General features: G+C 49.1%; 1 long non-coding RNA gene across 1 annotated transcript; it reads right to left on the bottom strand.

Moving 5' to 3' along the window:
- Positions 1 to 13,537: 13,537 nt before the first annotated feature.
- LOC144149161 (uncharacterized) lies at positions 13,538 to 17,161 on the bottom strand. The gene is made up of 2 exons (XR_013318210.1): positions 16,872 to 17,161; positions 13,538 to 13,821 (listed from the first exon to the last, which is right to left on the bottom strand). It is a non-coding gene; the product is annotated as an uncharacterized LOC144149161 (long non-coding RNA).
- Between the last annotated feature and the right edge of the window lie 3 nt (positions 17,162 to 17,164).

The following is a 17,164-nucleotide window of genomic DNA, read 5'->3' as shown; positions in this document are numbered from 1 at the left end:
TGGATTTAAAATTATGTTATACTGGACGCTTACTGTTGAAACTTGCTGGGAGATATTCCTGACAAAAAGGAAGCATAGTAATCTCAGCTTTCAAATTTCGTGTCAGTACTCCTTTAAATTTTTCGCGCTGTACGCGCTTCGGGGAGAAAATTATGGAGCACCTTTTAATGATAAACCAAGCACACTGCGAGGCTAATTCATCTGGGGAGATAAGTAAGGAAAAATCGAAGTGGCGTTTTTTATAAAAAAAATAAAGGTAAAGAGCTTTAAAAAAAACTTACGTGACAGCTGCTTTTCACATAAAGCTCCGGTTAGTCTGCGTATTTGTCTTGCTGTTGTCCAGTTTTCCTGTCACGTAATAGCTCACGTCAAAAGTTCATACTAAAACACACGCCGTAGCGTAGGGCTATTTAATAAGGGTATCTTTAAAGGGGCCATGAAGACAAAATGCAACTTTAACAAATTTGAAAGAACTGGGTAGGCCTCAATATCTCAGTAAGCTTCATTCCAGCCACGAAAGACGTTTTATAACCCCAAAAAGGAATGCAAGAACTGTCGAGAAACTTTCAATTTTAGCGTCATTTATTATGGGCGGAGTGTTGTCATATTGGACTGCAATAAAAACATTTTTATGGGTGTGCCAGCTGCGCGTTAGCATTCAAGTGATGCGATTAAACGTGTAACTGGAGACTTCGTGTAGCGCAAAAAAAAAAAAACGACAGAGGACACAGGGAGGCGACGGGCACAAGCGCTTGTGCCCGTCGCCTCCCTGTGTCCTCTGTCGTTTTTTTTTTTTTTTTTTGGTGCTACACGGTGTCATGGATTACCGCTACCAACTAGCCCAAACCCAAACTCGTATAACTCGAGGTCACACTACAATCGTCCAGCTATATGTGCCTTAGCAATGGCTAGTTCCGCGTCCGCCAATCATAGAAAAGTTGCCGGAAAGTGGCTAGAGAGTCGCTATATATGTGCTTCAATGTTTTCTTTAATATGTTTATTATTTTCAAAAGTTTCGGATAAAATTGGTGCCATTGTTATGGGGACACAGCAGTCTTTACACATTGAACACACTGACTTCTTTGCATTCATGGCCTCTTTAGCGTGCAGGTACCTAATCTCGGCATACGGGCGATTTCGTTTTTCCTGAAAAACGGACAGACGCGGCCGGGACTGAACCCGCGTCCGTCGACTCTGGGGCACAAAGCCCTACGCGCGTGCATTCTGCGAGCTCTTCCGCACTCCCCAGACTTCCGGTCCTCGCCCTTACGCAATGCTCCTGTTGATGTGTTTTCGTTATCTAAAACAGTTGTGAATTATCCGAGTTTTAGCATAGCGGCTACCGGAGGCTCACGCTACGCCAGAGCGCTACAGGGACCCGACTGCGCAGGCGCGCGCGGGGAGGGTGAGAAGGTTGCCCCTCAGCGGAGAACCACTATGCTAAATTATAAACAAGCCCGCTCGACTTGGCGGAACCGAAGGCAGGAAAAGGGGGGGGGGGGGGGGGGGGGGTGTAGCGGCGCGCGCCGCAGCCTCCAAAACTCCAAAAGGAACAACGATGCAAACGGTTGACCCTCACAGGGGACGACAAGCAAAGGGGAACGCACAAAGACAGGGGAGTCAGTCAGGAGGGCTCGTGAATGGAGGCGGAGATATATGCACAAGACACGTTTCACGCGTTGACGCCCCTGTGTTCGTGACACTTCAGACCGCGGGGGTCCACACAAAGGAAACGGGGAACGTGCGCATCTCCAGACAGACACGGCCGGACTCCACTCGCGGGGTGTCGTGCCTGGAAGGGCGCATACACCGCTGTAGATCAAAGACGCCGTCCAAACTGCGTCGCCAGGCGTGCGCGAAAGGGGAACCTGCCTCACCCCCCGTGCCGTGCCCTTTTTCTCCGCTCCCGAACTCTTGCTCTTATTTTCCCGCTGCTGTAGATGGTTGAAACCAGAGCAGCTATAGCATTGAGGGACTCTGCAGAAACTTGCATTTCGGCCACAATGTAAAAAAAAAAAAATGTTGCGGCCTGATGAGTGAATTATCAGGTACTTTGATTTTTTTTTTTTTTTGCGTGTGTGTGCGTGGTCAGAGGTTTTTTGGTGCGGCTCTTTTAAGTAGGGCGAAATTATAAACCAAAAAGAGGTCATTGGCTATTCCACTCTTGAACGAAGGTATAAGAACTCGCGTATTGTGAAAGAACTGATGTGACAAGTAAATGAAACTCACTGTAATTACAGGGCCATCTTAGCAGCCAATTGTCATATAATGTAAATTTGTTGCGAAAGTTCCGATAAAACAAGAGCCGCCGTTTTCTGTAACCGTATATATTGCTCCCGGCCGTGGATGCCCGTGTATTGGAAGTAGACGCTTTTAACTTCACTGTGCATTAACTAATTATGCCGAGTAAAGGAAACCCTGCGTAATGATAGAACCACCTTAGCGGCCAGTTGTCACACAATTCTTGTTGTGAAACTTGCAGGCACGTACCCAGGATTTTTTTTTTTTTTTGAGGGGGGGGGGGGGCATCCCAAGGTAACTTTTCTATGCAAATTTGGGAAGAGGGCGAGGGTACCTGCCGTTGCTGGTACAAATATGATCAACACCCAGCGTTTACCATAAAAGCGGGTAAACCTGCAAATAGAAATGAAATGAAGTGTATGTATCCGCTTTTGTGATGGAGGCGAAAAGCGAAAGCACTCGTGTGTCGAGATTTCGGCGCACGTCAAAGATCCCTACTCGAAATTTGCAAAATTAAAAAAAAGAACAGCAGTAACTAAAATATTTACAGGAATAAATACGCGTACTGCGCAGTAACTATACATTCCCTCTGTTAAGGCATATTTCCGGACCATCCCACACGTTATACGCAATCGAAGTCGGCAGAAACAGAAGCGCATGTGCACTCGAGAGTTATCCATGGCAAACCTCTTCTGCTTCCATATTTTTCTCAAAAAAAAAAAAAAACCTCTGACTACTAGTTATGAAGGAAGGAAACAAAATGCTAGGTAAATCGGAGATGTCATACGCCTAATTCCGTGTGTTATTACCTTAAACACCCTCATAGTTTAACGGTCTGCCATTCAAAGCGCCAACGATTCAGGCCTCTGAAAATCGAGATGCACTGGACTGCAGTATGCAGATACAAAAACGGTGGCAAGCGTCGGCGCGTCAGCGCTTACCTATGAATGTTTTGTAAAGAAGCTGGTTATTTCCAGGGATGCACGCCTTGTCGCTTCCTCGGCGTGGCAGCGTGGCTCAACTCAGGATGCAAGGCGGGAATGAGCTTCTCCTCCGTCCTCTGGTTCGGCCCGTTGGTGAAGTAAACTCGTTCGTTGCCATCCGCCGACACCTTGACGATACTCCGACATCGCGAGACTACACTTCGGGGTTTTATAACCTCTCTGATACAAAGAAACAGTTCACTGTTGAAGCCGAAATTTTTCTCGGCCAAAAGTCTGGTTGGTGTCCGTCGATATGTCCGCCCCGGGCTCATTTTCACCAATCACCCGCTGCACACCCGTCTCTCTCATGTTGACCATTGGCCACCGTGACTCCGTGCCCTTCCCCGCTCAAGCCCGGTCTTCTCGAGGTCTGTTCATAGGAATGCCGCTCGAGGTTCGTAAACCCGCCGTTGTGCGTAGCAGCCATTAAGCAGCAAATGGCTGTCAACCAATGATGCAGCTCTCACTGGCTTTAGTTGCCCGAAGAAATGCCGCCGGTGTCTCTTGCCGCCATAAAACTGCGATGCATGCCTTCACTTTGTCAGCTGCCGTTGTCGGGCTTGGTAACGTTCCTTTGTGATCGATCCTTCTTGGCCAGACGGAAGCGCCGACTGTGGAACAGGGCTTTTGTACTCCCACGGTAACTTTCCCTAAGCAGTCATTAGAGGCGCCGGGCGATGAGGTCAAGCATCCCCTCGCACCACTCTGCTCGTCGCCATCCGGTTCCAAGCCCTTGTGTCGCCTTGGCTTGTTCGGCGGACGCTGCACACGTGCGTGAGCCGGACGTTGGAAGGCATTCCGTAGAGAAACCTTACAGCGGGTTTCTCTGCGGCAAGCAGACTTCTTACCGACAAGCGAAAAAGCAGCATTTCCACGAAAACTAGTTAAAAACACGCTGTGGGTTCGGCTAAGGGAAGGAAACGGTTGAGCCACAAACACCAGGCATGGGCGATAGTGTCCGCCGACACCACGTCGCGCTAGGACGGAGGTATTTGTTGAAAAAGACAAAAAGTTTTTTTTTTTTTTTCAAGCATATGCGACCAGAGCCGCTGAAACCACCACCCTGGCGAAACAAGCGATAAGTTGCTGCTGTCCGAGAGGACCCAAGCACCGACTGCAGAGTCCAGACGAACAGGGTGAAGGGGGTGCAGAGAATGGCAAGTGGCAGGCCGGCAGCAGAGCGCGAAGTCAGTGTACAGCGGTACTGGCTTGCGTGTAAACGGAGCAAGCAAACCTCGCCTGTTTTTTTTTTTTTAATCCCACGTTTACCACCAAATGTGACGTCTTTTTTTCGAAATGAACCTAATCTACAGACCAAAACTAAGTGACTAAGTCAGATAAAGCTGCACTGCCAAGAAAATCCCGCCAACTTTCCCTTAGAAAAATTGTGGCAAGGAAATAGTTGAGTCGACAATGCCCTGCAAACGTGTACGCAGAGCTTACTTCGTATGGAAAATGAGCCAGACCCTGTTAGCTGTGGCACGGATCAAAATGAGCCAAATTCATTTGCCCAATGGGATTTTGCTTTTGGGGTGACTCTTCGGGCTGTTTTGTGGGTGATTTCATGATTTTTTTGTTTTTGCTTGTGAGAGTTGACTTATCATGAGTTCAGAGAGCAATGAGGAGATCGGCGAATGATCTGCAGCCACACGTCTACGATAACGTGAACCAAAGTGAACGAACGAAAGTGAACGAAAAAAAAAGTTCCTATCGTTTGGGAGTGCTCCCACACGCCGCAACTCACACCAAACCCCAATCCCTCCTTTCAGCAGTGGGTGGAGATGCTGACCAGTTCTGACCTCTCCGACCAGCAAACGTTGGTCGAAAGAGCGAAGAAGGCCGGTAGACTCCAAGGGGTCCTGGACTGAGGACTCCTCTCACCGGGCGGGTGCCCCTGACACCAGCACCTTGCTGTTTAGTAAAAGTTTATTCCTCCTCCACCTCCTCCTCCTCCTCCTGCGTTTTTGCAGCCGCCCCTTTCCATAGGGGCGATTTCCCGTGCAAGCCGGGTGAGCTTCCCAAGCGTTGTAGTCCCACACTATAGGGCTAGGGCCGAGCGCCAGGCCGGGGAGTCGCTTGTACCTATTTTACCGGTAGGTGCCCGGCGCCACCAAGGAACACGAATTCACATGGTGCCTTCCACAGCCACGATGGACGCTCAACTCGCAACCGCCTGTGGCAGTATACATGCCACCAGACTCTTTCACTCCCGGCAATGGCGGAACGCGGCATGATGGCCGGGGGCCCCGCCAGATGGACAAGGGTCAGGGGCCCCTCGATAGGGTAAAGGCAGCTTTCCAGACGTGAAATCCCCTTTCAAGGGTCCGTACTCGACCAGGGACGCCTGTACCCATTAAAGAAACCGGTGGGTGTCCGGCGGTACCAGGATTCGAACCCATACCTCCCGCATACGAGGCGAGTGCTGTACCTCTGAGCCATCGCTGCGGTGAAATGAAACTGAGAGATGGGATACTATCGTTTTATCTCGTCTCCCTCGTAGTAAATCTGGTTATTATTATTATTGTTATTACTCCCATATTTCCCACTTACGTAACTAACAAATTAGCTGCCGCTTACAAGCCATGACGAATCCCCCTTCCCTGTGGGTACAAGCCACTTCATTAAGATGAAGAAGATGATATGAGCAGGCTTCTTGTGAAGCGTTTTGGAAATTTGTGGCAAGAAAATGAAGAACTTCATGCGTGTCTTCAGGCGTGCCCAAAAAAGTGCCCTACAGAAGAATTCGAAAAAAGCTGCTAATGCTGCCAAGAGGACTAACCTGCTCTTCATGTATAGTTTTAGTGCTCTTGAAGCTCTGTTGCATGTTTATTGCCTTTTTTGCTTAAAACTCTATCGCACCATTCTTGAAACTCAATTGCAATAAAGTTTTCGTAAGAATGCCGCACCTGCTTGTCTGTTTCAACTGAGTACGAGCCGTATCCGAACGTATCCTAATATTGCTCAAATACTCCGCATAATTCTTAATTACTTGTCGCTATAGATTTCTGTCCCGCCAACTCCCCACACCCCTTTCCCCCTCCCTCGACCAGTGGGAGAGCTTGCTGCGCAGCAGACGGCTTGAAGACCTGATCTCTCGGGCCAGGACGGCTGTGAAGGCACGCGGCCTACCGGACTAGGATGGCCACCCACAGCTCATTCTCTTTTCCCCCTCCTTCCCCATCCCCTGTATTTCAATAAACGTTTTAATCAATCAATCAATCAATCATAGATTTCCCCTAGCCGACATGTAAAACAGGTCACTTAATAGTTTTGACAGCATTGCATTTAGGTCCGGTTCCAAATTCGTTTTTTTTTTCCCTCAAGTTCTCCTTAGGTGGATTTGGCTCATTTCGAAAAAAAAAAAACGCCTCAAATAGCTATGAAGCCCAGGATACACATGGCGGCACTTTAGAATGTGTGCGAGGGGAGAAGAGAGGTGGCGCTGGGAAGGGGGGTATGGCCCAAAAAAATTCGGGGGGAAATAATTGAATCTGAAGGAAATAAAGAAGAGCGCAACTGCTTTGGCGTCGCTCCGAGCAAGTGCTGATAACATGATCGATTTATCGGACCAGATAGTGAGACGGGCCCTAAATTTCCGAAGGTGGCAATTTCAATCGCGCAATCGCTAGAGCACCCCTTCACGACAACGTATGCCAAATATTACGCCTCTGCGTAAATAAGTGGCCGCACAAACACGCAATAAAGATCGCTTCTTTCTTTCCTTCTTTACCGACCGCTTCCTCGCGCGCTCTGACGTGCGGCAGAATGCTCTGACGCAGCCACAGAGCTTCATACAATAACAATTGTTATTGTAAGAAACTCTACGGACGCAGCCTCTGAACAGTACCGCGCCGCCATTGGTTGGCCCTTTAAATGCTGCAGCCAATCAGCGTTCCTGGCTCTGGGGGACAACGCCGGTGCGGCTCCGGCGAGCGGCGCTCCGGCACCGGCGGCACGGCGTATCACGAATGCTCGTCTCGTCACACGAGCATAGCTGAGTTTGTAGATATCGCGTCGTTTACAAGGTATGAATAACACTTCGAACCACCGGCCGTGAAATTTCACGTATGCCTCCGCAGAAGGTGTTTCTAACATCGGCGCTGCTCTAGGGATCGTGTCATATCTCATGGAGCAGCTAGGCTTCTCCGCCGCGCAAAAACAGGTTCTCAGTTCAGAAAAAAAAATATATAAAGTAAAAAAAAAAAGTCATAGGGCCTTACTATTTTGATATAAGACGACTTATATAGCCCATGGAAAATTGTATTCCCAGCAATGCGTTTGTGTTTAGAAATGAAGCCCACTTTTAAGGGGATCGGTGTTGGCTCGACCTTTGCAAGTTGGCTTTCCCACATTGCCTGTTGCGCAGCGAAGCATGGCCACCTGCGGAGGGAGTATGATTACAGAGAACTGCCCTCACTCTTGTGTTATCGAAATGATCAAGAAACAAATTATACGACAACTAACCGTTAAGCCGACTCTACTATTATGCCGACTTTAATTTACTTGCCGTGATTAGTCTGTTCAAATGAAGTTATAAGCGTTACAGAATGACTGCCTGCTGTCAAGACATGACCATCCACGGAGGGAGTATGGTTACAGAAAATCCCGCACTGGTGTGTCCTCGCAACTATGCGGAAACAAATTATAGCGCTCCGTCTGTTCCGTCGTTTCCATTTGTACCGTGTTGGCCGGGACCCGACTGCGCCTGCGCGCGCAGGCACGGCGAGGAGGAAACCTCCCACCGTAAAGAATGAGCAAGCATGACGAGTGCCGACCCGCGGAACTAATCCCCCCTACCGGAACGAATTTGCAAGTGCCTAGACGGGTCCCGGTCAACGCGCTACGCACGTAAAACACGGATCATGCTGAGTGCTGCAACTCGTACAGCTCCTCCCACACCGACCACCACTTTTCACGTGAATGTTGATTGATTGTAGGGTATAACGCGCCCACGCAATGCAAGCGATGAGGCGCGCCGTAGGTTAATTAACGGATTAATTTTTACCACCTGGGCGTTTTTAACGTGCGCCGAAATCTCGCGCACACGGGCGTTTTTGCTTTTCGCCTTCATCAGAAAAGCGGCCGCCGTGGCCGGGAATCGAAGCCGCGACCTTGGTCTCACAGCAGCACAATCAACGCCTTAGCCACTGAGCCACCGTGGCGCGGGTTTTCACGCGAATGTCCAGGAAGCAGGTGCATATTACCGAGACGGATCCACGGTGGGCAAAGAAGAGCCTGTCTCTACTTTGTTTTTCCCCAACCCGCCACGGTGGCTCAGTGGCTACAGCGTTGTGCTGCTGAGATCAACGTCGCTGCTTCGATGCCGGCCGCGGTCGTTTCTTTTCAGATAGAGGCGAAAAGCGGAAAGAGAATGAACTTTATTTATTGAGAAACAATAAATAAAATGGCCCACTACGCCTTTTGTACAAAGTGCCTCTACGCTGGCCGCGGGCGTTCAGCACATTCAGCCACGTCAACTCTCGCCCTCCACAGCCAGTGGAGGCCTAGGTATGACGTGGACGCAGCCACGGAGGAGCGGGCATTCCGAGGCCGCCTCCAAGAACCTCAAGTTCATCCAGATGAGCTTCCAAGGCGTGTTAAACGGGCACTGCAGCTCGTCCCAGAAATACAACGCTGTGTTGAACTCCCCCAAAACATGCTACGGGGTCTCCCGCGTTCCACACAGCAGGCAGTTGTCCCCTCCAGGCAGGAAAAAAACCCGCTCCTCCTGTCTTGCCTTAGTAGGTAGAACCCCTGTGTACAAGGAGAAGAGGAAATCGTTCGAACCAGTATACGCTTCCGCACAGCCGGAGGCGTGGCCTCCGCGATCGGCTGCCGGCGGCGGCGCGCCGTCGGCAGTCGATCGCGGAGGCCATGAGCCGGAGGACGTCACTTTTCAGGCGTCCTAGAGGGGGCGAGAGATACACGAAGGGGGGGGGGGGGGTCGATCTGTTCCACCAAGTCCCACTGCAGCTTCTTCTGTTTCGCTGCGCACAACTACTCCCAAGAGAAGAGTCCTTGCAAGAAAGCCACCGCTCCCGCCACTTCTGTAGACGCCCGTTGCGCGGACACCATGTGCAAGCTACGCTGTTGTTGCGAGCGAAGGGGCCAAATGTAAGGAGTTTTGGAGGGCCGCCTGGAGGCAACCGTTGCGACGAACACGGAAGAACATAATACGCTGCCCTATCAGCTTGAGTTCCGCGTTAACAAGCCCAAGACCACCCGCTTCCGGACTCCAGAAAATGTTAGTGCGGCGCACAGGCTCGTAGGTGGATCGCCAGAGAAATACCGCGAACGTCCTGTGAAACTTCGCAACTGTGCCTGCGTCGATGGTCGATACTCGGGCCTCGTACAAGATGGCAAGGTATATTGCAAGCATGTGCCCTTGAGGAAAAGGCGATGTGTCGCGCTCTCCAGGGCTCCAACTTCATACAAGCGGCTGCCAGCTACGACTGCCAGCGGGGGGCTATGGCTGTTTCGCAGTCCATATTGACTCCGAGGTAGCAGGGCATGGCCTCCCTCCGTCGAACTCCGTAAAGTTGTTGTGGTTTGGTGAGCCATTCCCCTGGCCGTATGGTAAGACTTGGTAAGAGTGAGGTGAGCACCCGAAAAGCGACAGAATAATTGCGCGAGCACGACGACGAGCATACAAACGCGACATCATCTGCGTAAGCCAAGACTATTAGTTCTTCGTCGCCGAGAACTAAGCCTTTGATTGACTTCGATGTCATTGCCATCCTGCAAAGTGGCTCTGAAAGAGAATCGGGGACATGGGGCACTCCTGTCGGACCGACCTTCCCACGCCGATGATGCTGGTAGTGATGTCGATGTAGCCGATTTTTATCCATTCTACCATTGCATCTATGACCGTAGGTTAGTACCCGAGAGTCAAACGGCTTACTCATTCGGGTGTTACCGCCACCTGTTCGACAAGAAACGTCTGGTTCCGTTAGTTCGTTCTGCTTCTTTAATTTGCTTCTTATTCGCCGTTATAGCAACAAACATGGAGTAAAGGTCGTTGCGGCAGAGAAGAAGAAGCGAATCGGCTGCAGTCGTGGACTTAAACCACCGTGAAAGTCGTGAAGGTTGCGAACAGCTTCGCTACCTACAATTCTTACGCGTTATTGTGAGCTTCTTTCGTTTTTTTCGTCTTTGTTACCCTCACTGGCAGCACATGCTCGCAGAGTGGTCAGTCTCAAACGTCTTTGCCCCTTTCCTTTGCAAGCTTTCAGCAGCGGAGCTGTTTAACCTGTGAGTCCCGTCGTCGAGCGTTACCGGAAAAATCAGCCCAGCCGAGCGCACGTGCTCCCCGTGAGGAGCACCCGGCGCCGTCCAGGCTTGTACGTGGGCCTGCGTCGCGTGAGGAGCTCGCAAAAAAAATGCCGAGCGCACGTGGGCGTGCCGTGAGGAGCACCCGGCGTCGGCCAGGTCGACCTTTGAGAAAACACTGTCCAGCGTTTGTGGTACGAACTCTCGCACGCTGTTCTCCTCGCCAGTTCACATGCGTTCGTGCCTGAAGTGGGGAGCACAGAGGCCGAATTCCCTAAGCCGGTTGCCGCGGATTCCAGCGCGAACTAATGCGGTCCACTTTGGGAGGGATGTGTATAAGCCTGCGGAAAAAAAAAAAAAAAAATGATCCGGGCCTGCCAGACGTGGAGAACTTTCTGCAGCAAAGTCGGAAATCCGGGTGATGTTCAACAGCCGGGTCTCCGACGAAGGACCGCCAGCTCTGCTGCCTTGGACCAAGTACAGGCTGCGCCAGTTTTTTGTCGCACGTACTACGAGCACCGTAGTGCGAACTCACCACGAGCTGCCGAAAAAGATAAAATAAAGACGTGCAGCGCTAGAAAGCATATGCGCTCCCCAAACAGCAAGCCAAGGGTGCGCGCTCTTATTTATTTTGCTCGAGGCGACTGCCGAGATTGGCTGAGCGGGAGCCCGCGCATACGCAGATCGCGACTGGAAAAAGGTCCATTTGCCGCTAAGACGAGTCTTACGAACCATAGCTTCGCTGGTCATCTTTAATTTCTTGACAGAGTGAAGCTTGGCACTGAATTTTTTTCTCTCCCTATCTCAGGGGAAAAATAGCCCACCGCCTCCTGACAGCAATTCGCTGGAAGCATACAGGTAGCGAATCGGACTAACATAATTCCAACAACGCGATAAGCACAGCCGTGCGTGTTAAGTAAGCTTGATCGCGGGGCCTACACTAATTCCGCAAAGAAATTGCACACTCTCGATGTGAACCCACACACGAAGCATGTTAGAAACGACGGCAAGTAACTTGTAGAAACTGAGGCGTGGAGCTATTACGAAAAGAAACGACAAAACACGTGAGGAATTCGCGCAGCGTGTCCGATCATCGCCTCCTTTATGGTCCGATATATGTACGGCGATTCCATGTTCGGGGGCAACGCAACCACCGTTCCACATGCATCGAATCGCGCACGCTGCACACGATTCTCCACCCTCTGCATGCTATACTGCGTTTTTTTTTTTTCATTCGAAGCATACCAACACCAGCAAGTCCTTTGAAGAGAATGGGAGAATGCGAGAGAACAATCAGAGATGGGCATGGAGACGCTCGGGTTGGGACAAGCATGGGGCCAGGTCAGCAGGCCGCCCCGCTCAGAGTCGTCGTTCCAGCTTACAGCCTAGGCGAGCTGCAAGAAAAGGCGCATTAGGATCGCCGCTCCCCCTCGGGGAGGTAGTAGGGGAGCAGCTAGCCGGCTGGGCCGCGCTGTTGCCGGATGGGAGGAGGAAAGTTAAAGGGGGTTAAAGGGCCAGAGGGCGCCACGGGCCCGCGCGCTTTGACGCTTTGACAACCACGTCACGTGACCGCCCCCGCCTCCATCTTTCCCTGCAGTGCCAGTGGTGACAGGTGTGCTTTGTTTCTCGGTTGTGCGTTAAATTTCACGCAGTTGAAGACTCCCGGCCACAGATTCGCGCCGCGTAGGTGTTCCCGTTGGTGAAGTTCATACGTGCGTGTGATGTGTTGTCGCATTGGATATCTCGTTGCCGAAGACGCGGCGGGCCGTACCTGAAACACGTTTGTCAACACTAGTGCGGCATCTCACCTAGTTGTCAGTAAGGATGCCACGACGACGAGGTCAAGCATTGACGGCTGCGTGTTCTCAGTCAACAGGATTGTGTGTAAACTGTGAGTACGATGCGCACCGCGTTGTTTTCTACCTCGTCAAGTATTTCGGATAGCACAGCGTATTCGATCGTTTGCACACATTGCCCGACTAAGCTTGGGTGCAGCCGTAGAGCTCGTATCGCTAACCGTGTACTGAACATGCGCGTTTATTTAATCTTTTCGAGCATTTGGTGAACGTGGATCAGTGCAATGTTTGTGTACGCTTTTAAGAGAGGTTTCCTGGACGCGCACCTCGTAGCTGAGGGGATGCAAAAGACGTGCTCAATTTCGGCCGCTTTGGACTCTCGTGAGCGTCCAAATAGGTCGTCATCCTCGTTCAAGTGTGTCATTCGAGAATATAGCCACACTTCACGGAATAAGGTGGCGCTCTTCCTAGTGATATTCACATCTCGCTCCTTTGTCTCTTTGCATCATTTCTTGTTCGCCGTCGTGCATATTTGCGGTGCCCGTGGCGTCACCTAGCCACCGCTCCGTGAAACGGCGCAGCCGCGCATTTTCGCGGAACGTTCAAACCATTCAGATTGCACCCGGATAATTTCATTTGAGATGAGCCAACTGTGTCGTGTCCGCACTTTTTAATTATCCGAAAAAATTTGGTAGTTTCTGTGGCGCCGAAAACAGGTTTCGCTGAAACAAAAAAATGAGACCCACACCCGTGTGTTCTCTTTTCTTTATCATGTTTGCGCCTCATTTTTTTTTCGGTGTTTTTTTTTTTTCTTCTCAATCTTCAGTTCAAAGCAGCTAGCTCATGCAGCAGCAGTTGTCCCTGAATGAAGATATTTAAAGAATGTTGGGACAAAACCCACCCTTAATTCTTTTCGTAATGCTACTTGTGAAAGCAGTCGACTCGTATCTTGCGTTTTTCAATCTGTGATGCTTTTGGTTTGTGGGTAGCAGTGTGTGTGTGTGAGTGGTGGGTCCTTGACCTGTTCAAACTCTACATTAAACGCTTAACATGAATGCCGTACAGAAACGACGAGTAGCTGCAGTTTGAAGGGTCCAAAAGTAGTACATTTTGTGCCCCTGATCGTCCTCGTCTTTGCTTTTACTGCATAACACCAAAACTGCTGGTATACTTAAAAAGAAATGCAAAGGAAATACTTTCACTCTGTCTTTTGGTGCATTGTGCACCGGTAGCAAAAGCACAAGCCTGTGAGAAAAATACGCCTTTTTATTTGGCTTTGAGCACATACAATCTTTTCTTAACATGCAGAAATTGTTTTTTGTGGGTGAGGAAGTTATTTTTAAGCTTCAGTGTTTGTGCTGGTATTGCAAAAGTTCTGTAAGTCTCTAATCTAATGTTATGTGGGAAAAAAAGCATAGTGAAACTGACTGGGAAGGTCTTTCCACGCTTGGTCGATTTGTCAGGAGTCCTGTTGGTGGTGGTACAATAAGCTCCGGTTGATTTGGCAGGTGGTCAAGTTGTCAAAGATGGGGCTGAAAGTAGAAGAGTTGGAGGCGTGGTTGATATGGTGAAAGGAACGGAAGGCTGGGCACAACCATTTACGTTAATGGAGCACTGACACCAATTTTTGGCATTAATATTATTGCCCAGTTCGCTTCCTTCACTCAACAGAATACCCTGGCTGAAATATGAGCGGCCTGCGACGCGAAGAACATACTTTAATTAAATCTCGTTTATCACGCCGACAGAGCAGCGCGTGGAGCGGCACTCAGCAAATGGACATCAGCATGACATCACCCCGTGAAGCCAAATGAAGTGACGCGACAGCGCTCCTCAAAAACTTGTGACGCCGCTTCACGTGCACGGCCCCACAAGTGGCGAGCGGGCGCAACACCCTCTCAGGTGGCCGCTGGTGACGTCCGCACTAAGTGGTGAGGTCAGACCAGGATTCCGTCATATGCGCCGTTCGGGATGAAAGTGCGGGAATTTGAAACAAATGGTTTTCAGGCCGTCAATGTAATCAAGTATTTGTAGTGCAGTTTCAGGTTCGCCAGACCATTAGGCATCGGTAAAAGCAATGAAAGTGTAACATAAAATTTTAGTGTCAGTGCTCCTTTAAGCTACAGAGCACGTGAGTAATGAAAGGAAAAGTTTGAACTACCAAGTCTAGCTTTAATTGCACATGAATGACTTGAGCGCCTCAAACTCCAAGTCAAACTCTAGCTACGAGTACCGACAAATGACCCTAGCAACACCAGACAAAAATGGGCTTTTCTCTGGGATCCCTCAGCTTTTGTGCTTGCGTACATATCGCCCAAGCTGAAATGTGAACGCTTTTGCCTGTTGTAGTGCGGCGTTAAAAACTAGCCTTGGTGCCTGTCTCCCACAGAGATGCTTTTCAAGTCTACCTGGATATGGGGTGATTAAAAGTTCTCCGTTCACACCTGTCACCGGATGGTGAATTAGCTGCTATGATGGGTTGGGGTGGCCATTAAACAGTGAGCCCTGGTGCATGTAGTAATTTTCCCACTGCCATAGCGGTTTGGTACAAAAATAACACACCGTCAATCTTGCGCATTTTTTGGTAAGGAGTAGTTCACGTTACATGGTACGCCACGACCATTGTGCTTTACTACAACGACTATATCTCTGTCAGCGTGCCCTCCCCAATTCCTAAAAGTTGGGGGTGTGACAGGCGTCATGATGGGACCGCTAGTTGTTTGCAGGTCTCTGTCGACGCTTAGGCATCAACCTATGTTGCAGTGAATTGAACGTTTCTGCAGCCATTTTTAACTTCGAGCCATAACCAGTTTAGCAAATCTCACACGTTGTCAGCACAGTGACTTCTATCGTAGAAGTATCATTACAGAGAATAGCTGGTACTCGTTGGGGTTGGTTTGTAATTGCAAAAGGACGTGAACAGCGCAAAATTACCTCAGGGCAAAAACCTCAAATACCTCTGGGCAAAAACTCCGCGTTAATCTGTATTTTCAGATTTTGCGCTGTTCCTCACCTGCTACTAGTGTCTTACTGGAATCAAAACCTAAATAAAAAAAAATAAAACGTTCGACTGTGTGGACGGGTACCATAATCTTGGGGAGTGTTATTCCCAAGCGGTGTCATAAATAATTTATTTCGATACAAATAGCATTAAGACGTTACTCCAAAGCAGTTCCAGAAGCATCACAGAGCAACTGTGAAAAGGATAGCCCTGTGTTTGTTATAAAACATCGGTCCTTTAATGTGTTTCTTGCCCTCGTCCGTTGTGTAGCTCGGTTGTTAGTTACGATTAAAGTATTGTAAAGTTGCAGTTCAGCGTGCATCTGTAGTTTATTAATACCATTTTAATCAGTATTTCAATTGCTTTGGGGCTCAATAATTTGACTGCAGATGAATGTCGTTTTTGTTAACATACAAAGAACCTGAACACTCATTGCTGTTCACAAAAAGCAGAACAAATTGGATGTACTTGTTCTGCTTTTTTTTACATTCCTTAAATAAAAAAAAAGATATATTCGCATTATTTGGAAGGCATTACTTCAATTTCAGGTTACATTTTGAAAAAAAAAAGTTTTTTTTCCTACAATTTTTTAGTCTTTATTCACAGAAATTTCGTATGTGTGGTGCATATTTGTGCACAAAAACAGATAGACAAAATTTAAAACAAAATAATAACCGCAACCAAATGGTGCACGTAACAGATTTAAGTTATATAGTAATATTTCATGCAGGAAAGAAAAAAGAGAAGGTGTAAATTTGAGCAAACCTGCGCTGAGTGAATTTTTTTTCCATATCTGAAGCTTCTAACAAGATTATATGGATCAGCTAAAGCTTCAAGTTAGCTTCATTTGAAAATAAATATTGCATTCACAAAGTACAACCTTTTCCCTGTATTTGCCAAACTGCCACAGTCAGAGGACGAAGGCCAGATGCGTAGGAAATTGGTTTTTGTCCTGGGTACATTTTTTAATGCAAAAGAAACTCAAACCTGTATTTTTGGAGCACAACTGTATCATTTTTTTTTTGCCTCATTTAGAAACGTCGACCGGACATGGTGGTTGGCCGAACTTTAATGAAGTTATCCAGGTGTATGCTTAACTGGGCTTCGCGTTTTCTTTTCGCCATGAGAGAGAAACATAGTCGTTTATTTAGTGAAAAGTCAATTCATTTTCTGGTGAAACTGACCCCTTCTTTCTGTTGGCATCTAACGAGTACGGAAAGTTAAATTTCAGTGCGCAGGCGCTGCGATGTTGCTTGTTTACATTCTGGCCAAGGTGTTCAAGCTGGACATCGGGGCTAGGAGTTACTTTAGCTGCGCGTGTGCATAGTTTACTCCCGTACAGGTCCACGCTTTCTTCACACGGTATTAGAGCGGCCGTGCGTTAAAACCGTGCTATGAGCAGACACGCAAGCTCACAGAGGAGTGCCTTGCAGGCTACCGGCGACTCCGGCGGTTTCGCTTTCGAATTAGTTTACTATCAAACCAAGCACGCTGTTTGAAGCGGTAATGCTGCAATCGCAGCTGTCCTTGCCGATCGTGTGTCCCGTGAATGCATTGTGCAGTACGAACGTGAGAACGAACCTCTGTCGTCGGCGGCCATGTTGACGGCGTTACGGGGGCGTCGACGTCCGGTCTCCGGTTGCGTCCGCTCTGGTTTCGTTTGGTTACAGGGGTTGGTTATCGTCTGCTGCGTTAATTACCGATTTTAAATTTTCGTTTAATGAAAGAAAAATGCAACACCTGTTGCATCGGCGGGGCGATCGACGTATTCCGTGCCGGCCAGGCGGGGCGCCGTGGGGGGGCTGCTCGTTGTCGAACCTCGCTTCGCCTTTTCGCAGACTGGCCTCTTTAATAATAGTTTGGTGACATAAAGC

The sequence above is a fragment of the Haemaphysalis longicornis genome, unplaced genomic scaffold (assembly GCF_048455015.1).
Source record: "Haemaphysalis longicornis isolate Haplotype H1 unplaced genomic scaffold, Haemaphysalis longicornis Haplotype H1 scaffold_8, whole genome shotgun sequence".
NCBI classification, from domain to species: domain Eukaryota; kingdom Metazoa; phylum Arthropoda; class Arachnida; order Ixodida; family Ixodidae; genus Haemaphysalis; species Haemaphysalis longicornis.
Note: the sequence above shows the minus strand (reverse complement) of the source record. Positions and strands in the feature narration are given on the sequence as shown.